The 16111-nt window shown below is 40.1% G+C and overlaps 1 protein-coding gene across 7 annotated transcripts in view; it reads right to left on the bottom strand.

Moving 5' to 3' along the window:
- Window positions 1–16111, bottom strand: part of Ncoa1 (nuclear receptor coactivator 1) — a 228032-nt gene that overhangs the window by 173529 nt on the left and 38392 nt on the right. The window lies entirely within an intron of this gene.

The raw sequence follows: 16111 nt of genomic DNA, 5'->3' as shown, positions 1-16111 counted from the left end.
AAAGAATATTCACATTACATTTACACAATGTAATGTATACATAATACTACTCAGCAATTAAAAACAAGGAAATCATAAAATTTGCAGGCAAATGGTGGGAACTAGAAAAGACCATCCTGAGTGAGGTATCCCAGAAACAGAAAGACACAAATGGTATACACTCACTTATAAGTGGATATTAGACATATAATATAGGATAAACATACTAAAATCTAAAAGAAGATAAACAAGAAGGAGGACCCTGGGTAAGATGATCAATCCTCACTCAGAAAGACAAACGGGATGGACATTAGAAGAAGAAGAAAACAGGGAACAGGACAGGAGCCTACCAGAGAGGGCCTCTGAAAGACTCCACCTAGCAGTGTATAAAAGCAGATGCTGAGACTCATAACCAAACTTTGGGCAGAGTGCAGGGAATCTTAGAAAAGAAGGGGGAGATAGTAAGACCTGGAGAGGACAGGAGCTCCACAAGGAGAGCAACAGAACCAAAAACTCTGGGCCCAGGGGTCTTTTCTGAGACTGATATTCCAACCAAGGACCATTCATGGATATAACCTAGAACCCCTGCTCAGATGTAGCCCATGGCAGCTCAGTATCCAAGTGGGTACCCTAGTAAGGGGAACAGGGACTGACTCTGACATGATCTCAGTGGCTGGCTCTTTGATCACCTCCCCCTGTGAGGGGAGCAGCCTTGCCAGGCCAGTCCTGATGAGACCTGATAAGCTAGGGTCAGATTGAAGGGGAGGAGGACCTCGCCTATCAATGGACTAGGAGAGGGGCATGGGAGGAGATGAGGGAGAGGGCTACAGCTAGGATACAAAATGAATAAACTGTAATTAGTATAAAAAATAAAAATTTAATAAAAATTAAATTAAATTAAACTTTAAAAAGAGTATCCACATTTTAATTATGGTAATTTTTTGTTTTGTTTTGTTTTGTTTTGTTTTGTTTTGTTTTGTTTTTAGGACAGGGTCTCTCTATATTGATCTGGCTACCCTGGAACTCATTATGTAGACCAGGATGGCCTTGAACTCACAGAAATGCCCTGCTTCAGCCTCCCAAGTGCTGAGACTAAAGGCATGTACCAACAAAAATGATTAATCATGATAGTTTTGGTAAACTGTGTTCCACAAAGTTTACCTGGGCTTTAGAAAAATGGGGAATGTGTCATTATCTTTCCATATTGCGATATGCTTTAGGAGCTCTAATTCAGGATAAATTTGTACAGTATAAAAACATTTAGAGGCTTTAATATATATATACATATATCCTAGTCTGGCCTGGAAATGGCTATGTAGTCCAGGATGGCACTGAATTTGCAATCTTATAGTCTTTGTTTTGCAAACACTGGGAATACAGGTGTAAGGTACCAATACCGTGCTAAAAAGACTTGTAGCAGGACCTCCTGTGATTTTAAAATCTTTTAAATTGAGATAATATTTATTTAACATTCATAAAATCCAACTTCTAACAGGATTACAAATTAAAACATAAGATCAGCCAGGTGGTGGTGGTGATGTGCGCCTTTAATCCCAGTACTTAGGGAGGCAGAGGCAGGTGGATGGATCTCTGAGTTTGAGGCCAGCCTGGTTTACAGAGGGAGTTCCAGGACAGTCAGGGCTACACAGAGAAACCCTATCTCAAAACACAACACACAACATACACACACACAAACAAAAAAGACAAAAACAAAAACCCATAAGATCAACTAAAACCAGGAAGATACAATTAAAAGATCAGATAATGTGATGGATGATATGGCCACACGCCCTCCTTCAGAGATGACTGTCACAGACTCCTTTCTTCCAAGTGATGAGACTTCACTTCCCAGATTTTTTACCCTGCCGAGCCCCATATCTTTCTCAGACCAGGGGAGTAAACTCCATAGATAGACAGGAGTAGCAGCTTCCCCTTTCTGACTCTTGGAAGCCAGAAAACAATGTAAGAAATCGGAACCTCTAACATCATGATGTTGTGGAAAGGGCACACATGGATATTGGGAAGTGCTACAGACAGACCAGCCCAGTGAAGCAGACAGCTAAGTGTGATCCCAGATGAGGCACGTGAGAGCAGAGCCCCTAGGTAAATGCTGCCCACATTCTGGTCCCATATACTGCTCAAAAAAAAAAAGTTATTTAAGCCATTAAGCTTCAGGGTAATTTTTTTACTGTGTGTCATTGAAGCCACTGAAACAGATACTATCAAGCTCATGGTAGCAGCAAATTACAAATACTGAATGTCAAAATTCAATCTATCTATGCTAGGCTGTAAATTGTCATTTGCTGACAAGAAGAAAACATGTGAAAATTTTATCTGAACTACATAAAATTACTCAAGAAATAATGAACCCAGTGGACTTAGTTTCAGAGGTAATTTTAGAAAATGCACATTATTTAAATGATGTTTCTTGCATAGAGGTTCTGTACAGACAGATGACATATTAAATCAGAGCTGAACACACAGACATTTTCATGTCATGGGAAACCAAGATGACATGATCTTGATATTTTTGTTCTCTGAAGGCTTTATACAAGAAACTAGATGAATGCATAATTAAGAGATTTGCTAGACTATCTTCCGCATGTTTTAATGGGCTTTTGATAGACATGAAATGACTGTCAGTTTCTGCTTAAATTTATTTATAATAAATATTCTGCAATATTGGTCAAAGTTAAAAGCATGTATATTTAGAACCCCAAAGTCACCCCAGATCTCTCCTTGATGCTCCCATAATGAAAAGCCTATGATTTTTAACATATCTTATAAAAGTACCTAGGTCTTGACATAGTTAATGTTAAATAGCATCTGTTCAAAGAGACATTTCTTCTCAGTCACTAAGCACAGTACCCAGTTAAATTCCAGCCCCATTTGTGGGGAAAATGACCCACAAGTCATGTAGGATTCTTCATTGTTTTTTTTTAATTTTATTTTTTTCTTATCAGTTACATTTTATTAACTCTGTATCCCAGCCGTGTCCCGCTCCCTCATTCCCTCCCAATCCCACCCTCCCTCCCTCATCTCCACCCTGCCCCTTTCCAAGTCCACTGACAGGGGGGGACCTCCTCCCCATTCATCCAATCCTGTTTTATCAGGTATCTTCAGGACTGGCTGCGAAGCCCTCCTCTGTAGCCTAATAGGACTGCTCCTCCCTTGGGGGGTGGGGAGGTCAAAGAGCCAGCCATTGAGTTCCTGTTAGAAATAGTCCTTGTTCCCCTCACTATGGGAAACCAATTGGTTACTGAGCTACCACAGGCTACATCTGAGCAGAGGTTCTAGGTTATATCCATACATGGTCCTTGGTTGAATGTCAGTCTAAGAGAAGACCCTGTGCCCAGATATATTTGGTCCTTGTGGAGCTCCTATCCTTTCCCCATCAGACTAACTCCCCTTCTTTCATATGATTCCCTGTACTCTACTGAAGGTTTGGTCATGAGTCTTTATATCTGCTTTGAAAACACTGCTAGTTAGTCTTTCAGATGCGCTCAGTAGACTCCTGTCATACATTCAATGCACATCCCATCTGTCTTTCTAAACGAGGATTGATCATCTTATCCCATGTCCGCTCTCTTGATTATCTTTTTTAGGTGTATAAATTTCATTATGCTTATCATATCTTATAGGTCTATATAAGCGAGTATATACATTTGTCTTTCTCCTTCTGGGATATTTCACTCAGAAATTCACTCAGATCTTTTCTAGATCCCACCATTTGCCTGCAAATTTCATGATTTCCTCCTTTTTGATTGCTGAGTAGTATTCCATTGTGTAAAAATACCACAATTTCTGTACCTATTCCTCCGTTGATGGACATCTGGGTTGTTTCCAGGTTCTAGCTATTACAAATAAAGCTGCTATAAACATGGTTGAGCAAGTATCCCTTTTGTGTACTTGAGCAAAGTTTGGGTATATACCTAGCAGTGGTATAGCTGGGTCTTGAGGAAGCACTATTCCCAATTGTCTTAGAAAGCGCCAGATAGATTTCCAGAGTGGTTGTATCAGTTTACATTCCCACCAGCAGTGGAGGAGGGTTCCCTTTCTCCACAGCCTCTCCAGCATGTGTTGTCACGTGAGTTTTTCATCTTGGCCATTCTGATGGGTGTAAGGTGAAACCTCAGGGTCGTTTTGATTTACATTTCCCTGATGGTTAATGAGATTGAGCATTTCTTTAAGTGTTTCTCTGCCATTCGATATTCCTCTCTCGAGAATTCTCTGTTTAGCTCTGATCCCCATTTTTTAATTGGATTACTTGGTTTGCTGCTTTTCAGCTTCTTTAGTTCTTTGTATATACTGGATATTAGTCCTCTGTCAGATAAAGGGTTAGTGAAGATTCTTTCCCAGTCAGTAGGCAGTCGTTTTGTTTTGATGACGGTGTCCTTTGCTTTACAGAAGCTTTTCAGTGTCACGAGTTCCCATTTATTGATTGTTGCTCTTAGAGCCTGTGCTGTTGGTATTCTCTTCAGGAAGTTGTCTCCTATGCCAATGAGTTCAAGGCTCTTCCCCACTTTTTCTTCTAAGCGGTTTAGTGTGTCTGGTTTTATGTTGAGGTCTTTGATCCACTTGGACTTTAGTTTTGTGCAGGGTGATAAGTATGGATCTATTTGCATTTTTCTACACATAGACATCCAGTTAGACCAGCACCATTTGTTGAAGATTTTTTTTTCCCATTGTACAGTTTTGGCATCTGTGTCAAAAATCAGGTGTCCGTAAGTGTGTGGATTTATTTCAGTGTCTTCTATCGGATTCCATTGATCCACCAGTCTGTTTCTATGTCAGTTCCATGCAGTTTTTATTACTATTGCTCTGTAGTACAACTTGAGATCAGGGATGGAGATACCTCCAGATGATCTGTTGTTGTACAGGATCGTTTTGGAGATTCTGGGTTTTTTGTTTCTCCATATGAAGCTGAGAATCTTTTTTTCAAGGTCTGTAAAGAATTGAGTTGGTATTTTGATGGAAATTGCATTGAATCTGTAGATTGCTTTTGGCAGGATGGCCATTTTCACAATGTTAATCCTACCAATCCATGAGCATGGGAGATCTTTCCATCTTCTGAGATCTTCTTCAATTTCTTTCTTCAGAGACTTGAAGTTTTTCTCAAACAGGTCTTTCACTTGCTTGGTTAGTGTCACCCCAAGGTACTTTATGTTATTAGTGGCTATTGTGAAGCGTGTTGTTTCCCTAATTTCTTTCTCGGCCCTTTTGTCTTTGGTATACAGGAGGGCTTCTGATTTTTTTTAGTTGATTTTGCTGAAGGTATCCTGCCACTTTGCTGAAGGTGTTTATCAGCTGGAGGAGTTCTCTGGTTGAACTTTGGGGGTCGCTCAGGTATACTATCATATCATCTGCAAATAGTGACACTTTGACCTCTTCCTTTCCGATTTGTATCCCCTTGATCTCCTTTAGTTGTCTTATTGCTCTGGCTAGGACTTCAAGTACTATGTTGAAGAGGTATAGAGAGAGTGGGCAGCCTTGTCTTGTCCCTGATTTCAGTGGGATTGATTTAAGTTTCTCTCCATTGAGTTTGATGTTGGCTATAGGCTTGCTGTATATTGCCTTTACTATGTTTAGATATGTACTTTGTATCCCTGATCTCTCCAAGACTTTAAACATGAATGGGTGTTGGACTTTGTCAAATGCTTTTTCAGCATCTAAGGAGATGATCATGTGGTTTTTCTCCTTCAGTTTGTTTATGTGGTGGATTACATTGATGGATTTCCATATGTTGAACCACCCTTGCATGCCTGGGATGAAGCCTATTTGGTCATGGTGGATGATATCTTTGATGTGTTCTTGGATTCGGTTTGCAAGTATTTTATTGAGTATTTTTGCGTCAATGTTCATAAGAGAGATAGGTCTGTACTTTTCTTTTTTGTTGGGTCTTTGTGTGGTTTAGGTATCAGGGTGACTGTTGCTTCATAGAATGAGTTTGGTAATGTACCTTCTGTTTCTATTTTGTGGAATAGTTTGAGGAGAATTGGTGTGAGCACTTCTTTGAAGGTCTGGTAGAATTCCGTGCTGAAACCATCTGGCCCAGGGCTTTTTTTGGAGGGGAGACTGTGAATGACTGCTTCAATGTCCTTGGGGGATATAGGGCTATTCAGTCTTTCTACCTGATCTTGACTTAATGTTGGAAGATGGAATCTATCAAGAAAATTGTCCATTTCATTTAGGTTTTCAAATTTTGTGGCATATAGGTTTTTGTAGTATGACCTAATGATTGTTTGAATTTCCTCAGTGTCTGTAGTTATGTCACCCTTTTCATTTCTGATTTTGCTGATTTGGATAGATTCTCTCTGCTCTTTAGTTAGTTTGGCTAAGGGTTTGTCTATCTTGTTGATTTTCTCAAAGAACCAGCTTTTTGTTTCATTGATTCTTTGAATAGTTTTATTTGTTTCTAATTGATTGATTTCAGACCTGAGTTTGATTATTTCCAGCCGTCTGCTCCTCTAGGGTGTATCTGCTTCTTTTCTTTTCTAGGGTTTTCAGTTGGGCCATTAAGTTGTTTGTATGTGATGTTAAGAATTTCTTCTTGCAGGCCCTTAGTGCTATAAATTTTCCTCTGAGCACTGCTTTCAATGTGTCCCATAAATTTGGGTATGTTGTGCCTTCATTTTCATTGAATTCTAGGAAGTCTTTAATTTCTTTATTTCTTCCTTAACCCAGCTGTCATTGAGTAACAAGCTGTTCAGTTTCCATGTGCGTATCAGCTTTTTGTTATTTCTGTTGTTGTTGAGGTCCAGCTTTAGTCCATGGTGGTCAGATAGAATACAAGGGATTATTTCAATCTTTTTGTATCTGTTGAGGCTTGCTTTATGACCAACTATATGGTCTATTTTGGAGAAGGTTCCATGCGGTGCTGAAAAGAAGGTATACTCTTTTGAGTTTGGATGAAAAGATCTGTAGACATCTATTAGGTCCATTTGATTTAGGGACTCTGTAAGTGTTTTTATTTCCCTATTTGTTTTCTGTCTAGTTGATCTGTCCCTTGGTGAGAGTGGAGTGTTGAAGTCTCCCACTATTAAGGCATTAGGATCAATGTGTGATTTAAGCTTTAATATTGTTTCATTTACGAATGTAGGTGCTTTTGTATTTGGGGCATAGATATTCAAAATTGTGATGTCCTCTTGGTGGATTTTTCCCTTGATGAGAATATAGTGGCCCTCCTTATCTTTTTTTATTAACTTGGGTTGAAAGTCTATTTTATTAGATATTAGGATGGCTACTCCAGCTTGTTTTCTGGAACCATTTGCTTGAAAAACATTTTTCCAGCCCTTAACTCTGAGGTAGTGTTTATCTTTGTTGCATAGGTGTGTTTCTTGGATGCAACAGAATGTTGGATCCTGTTTCCACAACCATTCTGTTAGTCTGTGTCTTTTTATTGGGGAGTTGAGTCAGTTGATGTTCATAGATACTAGTGACCAACAATTGTTACTTAGTTTTGATGTGGGGTTGGTGGTGTCACTGAGTTTCATTGCTTGTATTCTTTTGATTTTTTTGTTGTGTAGTTATCTATTTCCTCTGTTTCCTTAGGTGTAGTTGTTTTCTTTGGTTTGGAGTTTCCCTTCTAGTAACTTCTGTAGAGCTAGGTTACTATGTAGATATTGTTTAAATTTGGTTTTGTCATGGAATATTTTGAGTTCTCCATCCATGTTGATTGAAATTTTTGCTGGGTATAGTAGTCTGGGTTGGAATCTGTGGTCCCTTAAGGACTGTATGATTTCTGTCCAGGCCCTTCTGGCTTTCATAGTTTCTGTTGAGAAATCTGGTGTGATTCTGATAGGTCTACCTTCATATGTTACTTGGCCTTTTTCCCTTGCTGCTTTTAGAATTTTTTCTTTGTTCTATAGGTTCAGTGTTTTGACTATGATGTGACGTGAAGAATTTATTTTCTGGTCTAGTCTACTTGGTGTTTTGCAGGCCTCTTGCATATTTATGGCCATCTCCTTCTTTAAGTTGGGAAAGTTTTCTTCTATAATTTTCTTGAAAATATTTTCCGGACCTTTGAGCCTGATGTCTTCTTTTTCTCCTACTCCTATTATTCTTAGATTTTGTCTTTTCATGGTGTCCTTGATTTCTTGGATGTTTTGTGTTTGGAACTTTTCTGATTTTATTTTTTCTTTGAGAGATGTGTCAATTTCCGCAAGTGTATCTTCGGCTCCTGAGATTCTTTCTTCCATCTCTTGTATTCTGTTGGTGATGCTCACCTTTGTAGTTCCCGATCTTTCCTCTATGTTCTCCAGCTCCTGGTTTTTCTCTATTTGTGTTTTCTTTATTGATTCTAATTCTGTTTTCATGTCTTGCCTTTTCCTTCATCTGTTTGAATGTGGATTTTCAATGACAGCTTCTATTTTTTTTCCTCTCTATGTATCACTAATTGTGCCTCTACTTCTTTGGCTATAATTGCCTGTAATTCTATGAGAGCTTTGTTTATTTCTTCTTTATTTGCCTTCATTTGTGTGGACATTTCTTTGAGAGCTTTGTGCATTTCTTCTTTGTTTGCCTCAATTTTCATGGTCATTTCTCTGAGAGCTCGATTTGTTTCTTCTTGGTTTGTCTCCATTTCTTTGGCTATATCTCTGAGGGCTTTGTTCATTTCATCTTTATGGGCCTCTAATAGCTGGAGAAACATAGTTTTGAGGTCGTTTTCTTGTATATCTAGTGAATTGAAGTGTCCATTGTTTTGTGGAGTTGCTGGTGAGGTCATTATGTCCTGATTTTTGTTGGGAGTGTTCTTATGTCTGCCTCTAGCCATCTGGTTATTTATAACCCTCACTGTTTGTTCCTCGAGTTTGTAGTTCGGGCTATGATCCTCTCTTTCTGTTTTCTGGACTGTTTTTTCAGGAAGATGAGAGAGGTTCACTGGTTTGGGAGTATGCCTTGTGGTTTCAGTTTTGCCTAAGTAAGGAATGTGACGCTGGCACTATTTGCATGCGCTTTTAGCGGGTGCAGTGTGCATGCCCGGATTCTTTATTGCAGTGGCCTGCAGGCCATTATTATGCAGTTCTGTCTGAGATCCAGGTATTGTTTGCCTGGATTACACTGGTGGACCCACAAGGCAGAGGCTTCAACGTTGGGGTCGCTATCCCAAGAATCCCTATGATGCCCACACTAGAGGTGTGGGTGGCAGGGATCTCAGCTGGTTGCTTCCGTGGAGAGGCCCTGGGTCTGGGGCAAACTCTCCCTAGAAGGCTCACTCACTCTCTTGCAGGACCAGTTGGAATGCACAGGGGTTCCCCTTGCTCTCTACTCTCTGATTTGGTCCTGCTGCGGCAAAAGCGTGGGTAGGCTAACAGTCAGCTCTGTGACACTGTGGCCACAGGACTCGGTGTCCACCTTTCCTATGTGCTGCCTCTCTGTCCTTTCCCTCTGCCAGGAGAGGTTATGTTGACTGGTCCTGGGGTAGCATGGGAAAGAGTTACGTTGAGTGTTCTCAATCCCAGATCTCGGGCCCAGATCTCTCTGCCAGAAGCAGCCTGGTGGAAGAACTTAGGTTTGCTGATCCCGAGAGAGTACCAAGTAGGGTTGAGTGTCCTCAGATCCAGAGCTTGGGTTTCTCTGCCAGGGGCTGCTGGATGAGCTGGAGAGGGGGTGCTGTGTCCTGTGGCAGGCTGACTCTCTGTCCTTCCCCTCTGACCTTCCCCTCTGCTAGGGCAAGCTTATGGCGGTGCTCTCAGGGGAGTGCCAGAAGGGGTTGGGACTTCTTAGTCCGATCCTGAGCAGGGGTTTCTCTGCCAGGGGGAAGGGGGGAGAGGGAGAGCACCGGTGATAGGACTTGGTGCTAGACCTTATTGCGCTGGACCCAGGAGAATCTCAGGACGTGTAGAATGACCACAGTCCCAGATCCCGAGCTGAAGTTTGTTTGCTAGGAGCAGCCGGCAGCACTGGGTTCCCAGCACTGTGAAGCTGCTGTGCGCCTCTTTATCCTTCCGCTCCGCCACGGCAGGGTTATGGCGGCATTTGGGGGAGTGCCCGAAAGGATTGGGTTTTCTCAGCCCCGATCTCGGGTTCGGGTACAGACAATATGGTCTGTGGCAGATTCTGCTGGACGCCTCCTGCCGCCTCTGAAGAGGGAGTAGGAATTTTGAGCTGGGCCCGTAGCTGCTCTCCGTGCAGCGGGAGCTCAGGTGTGATGGCGGCAGGTACCTGTGGTCAGTGAGACCTTCCAGGGAAAGACTGGGTGACCCGTGATCAGTCTCACAACTTTCCTTCCCCATGGGGTTTTCTTGCAACTGGGACTCTCAGTCTCTGGCACCCTTGTGCCCACCAATCAGCCTGGGAAAGTGATCGATAGGGACACGCAGGTGTGAGGCTCCAGCCCAGAGACCCAAATCCTGAGTTACCTTGGATCTCTTCCGGATTCTGGCTGTGCAGCCCGAGAGTGGACCCGACTGATTCCCACGCTGTAGGAGCCTCCCCTCACCTGAGAAACACAATCGCTGTAGTTTTAGGGTCCAGAGTTCAGTCTCCTGGTCGCTGCACGGAGAGTGTTGTCCCGCTTCTCAGACAGTGTTCTCCCGGCGCCGCCATCTTGGCCCCCCAGGATTCTTCATTGTAAGATAGGTAAATGGTATCATTTATTTAACTATTAATTTTTATCAATATAAGTTCAAGAATATTTAATTTTTTCTTGCATTATAATCTAATATTATGGGCTGGGTTTGGTTTGGTTGCTGCTAAAATTCTAGTAGCCTTGGTCACTGGGTTCTTTTTTCAGATTGGCTTCTCTATCCTTCTGCCAACCCACTGCCCTTTCAGATTTTGAGTATTCTCTGCCCTGAAACCAGCCATTCTCCAAAAAGCCTTAGCTTTTTAAATGAGAGAACAATATTAACCCTTAAAGTCTTAGTGCTGTGTGTGCGCTACTTGGTACTACTGTCTCCAGGCCCTCCTGACAGAGCTAGGAAAGAATGAGGGCACACGCACAAGCATCTGTTCATTTATACCCACAATCATTTCTGTAACTGCTAACTCTACTAAACTAAACGAGCACTCATACTAATGTCTTTAGTATATGGTTTAATGCACGAGTCGTTCTAGTTTCTCCTCACCTAATATTTCATGCCTCAGAGTGAGAAACCGGTCTTCCCCAGTTGTCAATTCTTTATGTTTCCAATGCCCACACTTTTTTAAACTTTTCTACTTTTTTAAAACCTTAAAACCTTACAAGCAGATCCTCATTTTAGATGTACTGTCTAACAATATGACCTAGGTTGCCTGTTTACTCTCCCAGGTTGATTTTTTCATATTCCTAACTTTAGACACTGTGGAAGTTTAACTAATATAGGCTCACATATTTCAATACTTGGTACCCAGTTAGTGGAACTGTTTGGGAAGAATTGGGTGGTGTGGCCTTGGTGGAGAAGGTGTGTCACTTGGGGATGGGCTTTGAAGTTTCAGAAGATTCATGTGATTCCCAGTTATCTCTCTCTCTCTCCCTAATAGATATGAAGCAAGATATGAGCTCTCAACTGTTCCATCACTCTGCCATCATGAACTCCAACCCTTTGAAACAGTAAGCCATAAATGCTTTCTTTTATACATTGCCTTGGTCACGATGTTTTATCATCACAATAGAAAGGTAACTAAGATACTTTCCAAACTGTTTCAATTTAGCAACTTTTAATAAACTTATCATCCTTCCCTAGTCTTCAGGGCTCACCTGTTGAATATCATCATCATCATCATCATCAACTTACCTGCAAAAAAAAAGCCTCTGCATCATCTAGCATCCAACCACCAAAACCTAAACCTATTTATGATCTCCATCCTTATGATCCTACTATACCCAGTCTATTATGACCTAAAAATATTTATTACTACAACAAAACAATTAGTAAGACAACCCCTTAATTAATCTTACTGCCTCCAATTTCATATACTTCTAAAAAAATTGCACTCTAGCTTAAGTGATCTTTTGTAAAATAAACTAGATCATACCTATATTATTTCTGCACTATTAAAAGTCCTTCCATAGCTTCCCTTTCCTCTTAAGATAAAGCCCAAAATACCTGGCACTGCTTTTCAGGTTCTGCATGACACCCACCCTGATTACCTTTGCACAGTCACCTATTTTTTTTACTTCATATCCTCTACAAGTTAGTAATGTAAAATCTCAATTTCCTCCTACCCTTGCCTCCTGATTAATGTGATTAGAACCATGTACCACCATACGCAACCCAAATTTTCAACTAGAATCTCACTAGACCTTGAATCTAAAGGTGCAGCATTTTGCATTAAATAGAAGGTTCGATTCCAACCAATCTAATTATCTCTTGAAAATGCCTCCCCAACCCCCTAAATCCCACTAATAACTGTAGAGCTCTCTCTTACCCTTACACAATAGCAATATGACTAGCATGTGTCTAATCTTGCTTACTTGGTGGGTTCTTTTAAAGGTTTTCATTGCTTTCTTTGAGCATTAGCTTATTACTAATACATTATTCCTGTCAAGAAACATCAATTTATACAAAGCAGACCCCATGGGTCTATCTACTGTGTATGCTATCTTTTTTTTTTTTTGTCAAAATCTCAGACTCTTCCCATAATTCTACAAAATCATTTGAAATAATATCCACTTGTATGATTTTCCTAGTGTTCAATATTCTTTTCACTACAATTTTAAGTCAGAATGACTAGTGTCATTTTCCAAAAGTCTTTACCAGTATCAGAATACTCCTAATCATAACACATTCCCTTTAAACCTAAGAACTCTGTGTTTTTTAAAAAACATGTTACAGTGCTGTAACTACTTAACAGGTAGTCAGCTGCTATGATAACTCAAATTGTTCCTTCTTTTGAGTTACTGAGTCATTTCCCCTCCTATTAGTTTACTGTCTGCTCAAATCTACAAGGGAATGACTTGCATTCTTTCAGAACTGAAAGCTGTCCACACAACCAAATCAAGAAAGTAAGGATTATTCCAGGATTCTCCATTCTTTTTTCTAATCCCGCATTCAATCTTCATAATTTAAGCAGTGGTGCTGGGAATAAGAACAGCCAATGTTCTTAACCACTGAGTCATCTCTCTAGCCCCTAACTGCCTTTTTAAACAAAAGCTTGCTCTTTTTATGAAACTTCTTGTCTCTTTAAACTGTAAGAAAATCACTTTATAAAACGACTAGCTACAGTTACTTTAGAACTCTGTTGTAACTCATTACTTGACCCCAAGATCTCCTGCTTACCAGTTCCATTTTATTGTATCGGCATTAGTGAAACATTTGGAGAGGCTTGTTTTATGTACTGGGGATCCTGTTACACTCTGCTGAATTTGATACTCCTTACTATGGAAGTAACACCCATCTCACACTTGTTACAGTAGGAATAGAGGAGGAACACAACATGCCATTAGGCAGGGTTACTACTTGGCCTTACAGGCATAAGCATACCTAGTTACCCTGGTACTTCCCAAAAGTACCAGGTTGCTGGTTCCCAGGTTCCCAGGTTGCTCCATGCTGGACAGTTAACTGTTGTTAGAATCTACAGTACTCAGAACTGCCTGGTTGCTAAGTTGCAATGCTAAACAATCACCCTATTAATTATTCTGGGAACTTTTCTGCTCCTACTCATATCCCACCTATCTGGACATAAGTAACACCCACAGAACATCCTATTTTTAGAAATTTACCAGTTTCTGAATTACCAAAAGTTCCCCTTCTTGTACCAACATAACTAAATATGGGTGGTTTTTTTTTTTAATTATTATTTCTATAGGTTTGGCAAAGAGGAGAAAAAATGGGCTGAGTGTTCCATCTGTCTTTTAAAATCGGCAAGAATGAATCTATACCTGTCCCAGCCATCCTTTCAATGGCTACTGATTTTGCCAAAACCCAAATAACATCAAAGATATGGCCTGCTAGTTTTATGGCTAATTCTACAATTTCATTAGGTATCTTAAACAGCCAGGTGTAGTCACACACACCTTTAATCTCAGCACTTGTGAGGCAGAGACAGATGGATCTCTGTGAATTTAGGACCAGCCTGGTCTACGGAGTGAGTTCCAGGCTAGCTAAAACTACATAGTGGGGACCATCTAAAAATCAAAATGTAAAAAAAGACATCTCCTAACATTATAAGCAATACACACTCCCTAAACTTGCAATTGTTAGATTGCACAAAAGGAAAATACATTTTGGCTTACTTGTTTTTAGTAATGGATTATCACCATTCCCCTCTTAGAAACAAAGTAGCAAAGATAAAATTTCAGTTGAAATAGAATTTGCGCCAGGACAGTTTTAATTTTAGCTAGTCTTGTGCTGTGATCAGGATGCTTTGAGATCACTTTTTATTATGAGGTTAGAAACATTGCTCCTAAAACCCAGCAAAGAAACAAAGTAGTCTAGCTCAACCACTCACAGCCTACAAGCAGCTATGTGGCCCTCTCTGAGTCATTCCAAGCTGAAACCTGCAAAGGCAGTCAGGTAGTCTTTGGAAACTTCTATGTGTCACATCTAAGTCCACCAGCGCAACACAGCTCCACTGTATTCCTCAGACATTAGCAATTCTCTACTTGGGGGACCTCCAGGCCAGTCGAGGTCTGCCGGACAAGCTTGGCTCCTGTGGACCCCTCAAAAATTGAAAAGGCACCCCCACAAACACGATAGGTTATACTACATACAAGATGGCTAACAGACACTCCCCACTAGAAGAGCTGCATGACACTGGGGCTGGGGTCACAGACGGTTGGGAGCTGTGGATACTGGGATTTAACTCAGGTCCTCTGCAAGGTTCAGAAGACCAGTCTAAAGTTACTTTTTTTTTTTTTCAAGAAAGAAATAAAGACTATAAGATTTATAAACTGTAATTAGGTAGACAAATATTTTAACTATGGAAACTTCAAAAGGAGAAGAAAAAGGCTCAGAAAAACTTCTTAATGATAAAAGAGCACAAATGGTCCAAATCTTGACAAACATACAGACATCCAGATAGAAGGAGCTCAGAGATCTTCAACTGGATGTGATCAGGAAAGAGCCCCGTTATGACTTATACTCAAATTATTATAAATGCTGTAAAAAAAAAGTCTAAAATAAGTAGCACTTCAAATATAAAGGAACATTCATTAGACAGACAGCTCAATAGAAACTTTATAGGCCAGGCAAAAACAGATAAAATTATCTGGAAAGAAAAAAAAAAAAACTTACTAACAAAGAAAACTATACTCAGAAAAGCCACCCTCCAGAAATCTCCAACACAGAATGGAAGGACATTACCACCACACTGGCTTACAATAAATGAGGCAATCCTAAATCCAGAAGCCAAAGGATTTTAACTACCACCATAAAAGCACAAAAATATATGTAACCCACCAATACAGCAGGTATAGAAAAGGTAAAGGAAAAAGAAATCATACCAACACAAAAGGCTACCAAAACACGAAAAATGGACAGCAAGAGAAGGAGCAATAACATATAAAACAAACATGAAAAATCTAAGTTACAGCAGTAATCCCTTAATGTATCAAAAACTCTGAATCCAGACAGATTAAACTTACTAAAGTATTTAGACTAACTGAATACATAAAAGATCCCAGACCTGGCGATGATCTCATTGTTACCTTAAAAGATTTTACCAGCTGAGAAACCTAAGAGATTTAAAGCAAATGGGTGGGGGACTAGTCCATGAAAACAGAAAGCAAATATAAAAAAATAGTTATACTTCTGTCAGATAAAACATATAGTAGAAGATACCCTCCAATGAGAAAGAGGCCAATTCAACAACATAAAGTAATAATTATGAATACATATTCATCCAATGCTTGAACTCATCCAATAATGTACAGCAAACATATGAGACATAAAGGGACAGACTATGATAGAGCAATGACACTCCATTTTCATCACTACACAGAACTGACTCAACATCTCCCCCAACAACAAAAGACTCAACAATGAAACTCTGAAGTTAAACTGTACTACAGAACAAATAAATGTAACAGACATTAATAAAACAGTTCACCCAAAGGTTGCAGAATATACACTTTTCTCACCAGCACCTGGAACATGCCCGAAGAGAGAAGTTGTGTTATGCCACGGAACAAGTCACAGTAGACAAAAAAAAAAACAACAAAAATAGATAGATAGATAGATAGATAGATAGATAGATAGATAGATAGATA

This window comes from Psammomys obesus, unplaced genomic scaffold (genome assembly GCF_907164565.1).
Source record: "Psammomys obesus unplaced genomic scaffold, mPsaObe1.curated_primary_1811, whole genome shotgun sequence".
Lineage (NCBI taxonomy): Eukaryota > Metazoa > Chordata > Mammalia > Rodentia > Muridae > Psammomys > Psammomys obesus.
This window is presented reverse-complemented; position numbering and strand designations above follow the sequence as displayed.